Source organism: Carlito syrichta, unplaced genomic scaffold, assembly GCF_000164805.1.
Source record: "Carlito syrichta isolate Samal-C Ts95f unplaced genomic scaffold, Tarsius_syrichta-2.0.1 Scaffold303337, whole genome shotgun sequence".
NCBI classification, from domain to species: Eukaryota; Metazoa; Chordata; class Mammalia; order Primates; family Tarsiidae; genus Carlito; species Carlito syrichta.
The window spans coordinates 73505-77681 of NW_007247433.1; positions in this window are offsets into that span (position 1 = coordinate 73505).

Genomic DNA, 4177 nt, shown 5'->3' on the forward strand with positions numbered 1-4177 from the left:
GCCAAAGTGCTGTCCTCAGACCTTCTTTTCATGGGTGACACATCTGTAGGGGGCCTTCCCTGAATCCACCCCCCAGCACCCCGTGTCAAATCCACTTGTTCTGTATGTCTGAGGAACAAGTTGATATTTGGGGTCTGTGACCCCATTGTCCCCTCTCGGGCTTGGAGAGCAGGTGTCAGAGCCACGCAGGGAGTGCTGTACATGAGGGAGGGGCAGCGGTGTCATGCCCACCTAGGAGGGTCACTTCACCCAGCCCAGTCAACCTCAGCTGACCCTCTGAGCACCAGAGCACCAGGTGCTCCTGCTGCCTGACTTGGCCCTCAGGGTGAGTCGAGGAAGATGATATAGCCACAGACTGTGCATAGCACCTGAAGCCACCAAACTGCCCCACAGCATGACTGATCTCTGGGCCCAGGTCTCCGGGGGCCTGAGAGCTGTGGGAGGCATGGCAGCACCCGGATCCCATCATGCCCGGGAAGCTGAGTGGAGTGATGTCCAGGGCAGGTGGACCCTTGACGGGAGGCCTGGCGTGGCACCTGCAGGGGTCCTGCCTCTCCAGAACCCCACTGGGACCTCTCCAGGGGCAGATCTGTTGTTGCTGGAGGTACGAACTGTGGATGCACACACACGATCCCATGTCATCTACCCGGGAGTAGAGGCACATAAATAATGCATCTGATAAGATTGAGATATTGAGTGCTTTCTAAAAAGGAGCAGGAGTGATGAAGTTTTTCAGCTTTAGGTGATCTGGGCAGGTGGGGCGAGCGTGTCGGGGAGGCTGACAGGACAGCCAAGGGAGGGCTGCAACAGACAGATGTCGTTCTGAAGAGCATGACATTTATACAGAGCACAGTCTCTCCTGATCACTCAGGACTCCTTCTGCGTCTCAAGGTCACTGCGTGTGAAGACAAGCTTCAGAGCAGGGCCGTGGCCTCAGGACAGTATCCCCTGAAGTCTCAGCCAGCTGTCAGGTCAGTATAGGGCAGCCTAGCGATGGCCAAGAAGTGAGAACAGTGGCCCAGCCAGCCACCGTCCCAGGACAGATCCTTGCCTCCAGGTCAGGGGCTGCAGCTTGGACAGGTTCTCCACGATCTCCTTCTGTGGTCCTGAGACCTGGAGTGTGGAGACCCAGTGGGTACCCCAAGAGATGGCCACAGCTGGTTCCCAGGGCTGAGGCCCAGGAGGATACAGGGCGGCCAAGGAGCTGCCATGAGCTGAGACACAGGCCACGTGCAGATCTGGGCTTGGCCACTGCCTCCTCAGAGAGCAAAGCGTCCATCAGGTGCAGGTGGCCGCAGGCAGGGCTGTGTGGGGTCTTCCCAAGGAAGGTGTGGGAAGGTCATGCCCCCTCTCACACTGCGATTCCCCTGTGCTGAGGTGCACTTACATAGCCGGCTGACAGGCGCTTCGCCATGGTTAGCTGACAGTCGTGTCTGAACCACTATGCCTGACCCTGGGGTTGGAGGTCCTCCCTGGCTGCCCCTCCCTGGATTCTGCCTCCTCATCCCTGATGAGCCCTGTGGTGAGGCCTCCACAGAAAACCTGACGCAGGTGCTAGAGGTTGGGGCTAGGGACCAGCTGGAGCTTCAGGCTTTTCTTCTGAGGGTGCCACAGCCTCTGTGGGTCCAGACATCCCAGCAAGTGACAAAGTGACTCGCTCCCTCTCAGGGGCCAGCTGCTGCTGTTGTGGTGGGCCACTGGAGAAACTGAGGCTCCCCCTATTCCCAGCCCCACCCCACCGTGGGCCCGAGGGAGTCTGGAGCCACGTGGAGGATATGGGCGATTGTCACATGATTCCACTTGCTTGTAGATAACAGGACATATGGGCCTTGGAGCCAGCCTCACCTGGGAGGGTGAAACACACCAGAAAGGGGAGCAGGTGGAAGAAGGAAGGAGACCACACACAGCCCCTGCCCCAGCTCGCCAGTCAACCTGTGACACTGTGTCTCAACTGAGCAGTCCAAGATGTGGTTCAGGATGTGGTGGTAAGGATGGAGAGTGGGTGCTTAGCCTCCAGCACCCATGGAGGCACAAAGTGCCACACACAGTGACCACATGGTCACCCACTAGTCACCTTGGACTTCAGTCCTCTTCAAGTGCAGGAACAGTGTCCTGTCATTCATACCATTCCCTAGAATAGAGGAAAAGTGAGTTATGTGATAGATGGATGGGCAGGTGGATGAATAAGTGAATGGATGGATGATGGGTATATGGGTGGATGGATGGATGGATAGGGTGGGGCAGGTGGATGGGAGATGACTGAGTGGGTGAGTGGGTGATGGGTAAGTGGATTGGTGGGTGGGTGGGTAGATTATGGGTGAGTGGATGATGAGTGGGTGGGTGGATGGGCAGGTGGTTGGGTGGGTGGGTGGCCAATGGGTGAATGTGCAGATGCACTTTAGCTGCTGGATATACACAAGCACACAATTCCACTGATGACTCTGTAAGTCTATGGCTGTAAGTCTCAAAGGGGTGCTCGGCAGAGCCTTGCCATCCTGGTCCTCTCTTTCCTACCCACATTCTTGCTTTTAGGGACACTTCCCTCCCCAGTCTCATCCTTCCTTAACTGCCAACACCCCCTATGACTCTTCAATCTCAGCTGATGCCCTAACTCCATCCACTGAGAAAGTAGGGTAATCCAGAAGAGAAAGTCTCCATTACCGTCACCACCCCAGCACCTGGACTTGGATGACTAGGTGTGCTTCTGGTGAAGGCTGGCACTACCTGATAGGCACCAGCCTCCAACCTCTCACACAGGTAGGTCACTTGACTGATGAAAAATGGATGCATGGATGGGGTGATGATGGAGACAGATGAAGTCTCAGTGGGTGGATGGGTGAACAGATGGATGCATCAAAGAGTAGATGGACTAACAGATGAGCGGCTGGATGGATGAGTAAGAAGTGAATGGATGAGCCCATGGAGAATAACAAGTTGGTGGGTAGCTAATAGAAAGATGCATAGCCTGTGCCTGGAGCCGGCTGGGGTTGTCCTCACCTCCCAAGCCTGTGGCTTGGGCCCCACAACTTATGTCAAGGCATCATCCATTCCCCCTACTGCAGCTGACCTTCTAACCATCCCTACCTCTGGCAGCCTCAATGAAAGAGGCCCCTGAAGGGGTGGTATGCTGGTCAGCAGACTTAGGGGTGTCAGTCACAGGGTGAAGCCATGTTGGGAGAAAAGGACTTGGATGTGTGTGCACTCATGTATGCAACTGTACGTGCACATGTGTATGCATTTATGTCCATGCATATGGGTGTACACAGACACACACACGTATGTGCATTGTACATACACACAGAATGCATGTGTACGTGTGGGCATGTGTGTGCTCTGTAGCTATGTGCATATGCATGCATGTGCACATGTACAGGCATACATGTGCCTGTGTGTGCATCTGTGTACATGCATGTCAGCCACTCCCCCACCCAAACCTGGCCCTCCCGTGCAGCTCCTAGAGGCTTTGCACAGAGGAGGGACGTGATCTGACAAAGAGTTCAAAGACAGACTCCTGCAGCGGCCAAGGCCCAGCGAAACTGGCCACTGGGATGGTGTGGCCCCTGGCAGTGACGGTCCGGGATGCATGTCCCCCTCCCCTTCACATCACAGGGAGGATGAGTGTCTCCCAAGGGACAAGCCCGAGCCTGCCATGAGGCCTGCTTGCTTGGCCAAATCAGAGCACTGGCACTGCTCCAGGGCCCCTGAAGCCAAGGCATGAGCCACCTCCCCCGAGCCCTCTGTGGCCCATAAGTCCACCGCAGTGAGGACCAAGCTGGGCTCAGAAGGTGGTCAGGCGGGTCCTGCTCCTTCACCTTCCCATACATGTTCATACAGTCACCGCCTCTAAGCACACCGGCCTTGCAGGAAGCAGGGCAGCAGATAGGCAGGAGACCATGGCAGTGTGGAGACCAGTCCCCACTTGGCCACCAGCCCACAGGCCACAGTGCTGAAGCACAAGCCCTGCTATGCAGGCTTGTCACAGGACTGTCCCTCTCCCCAGGCTAGGCTCGGTGTGGGGCGGAGGAAAAAGCAGGCCTGGGCAGGGCCCTGGAGTAAGAGGGCAGAGGCAGCCTTGAAGGCATGTTCCTGTGACAGCCACTCTCATTTAAAAATTTTTTTGCCGGGCTCGGTGGCTCAGCCTGTAATCCCGCACCTTTGGGAGGCTGAGGCGAGTGGA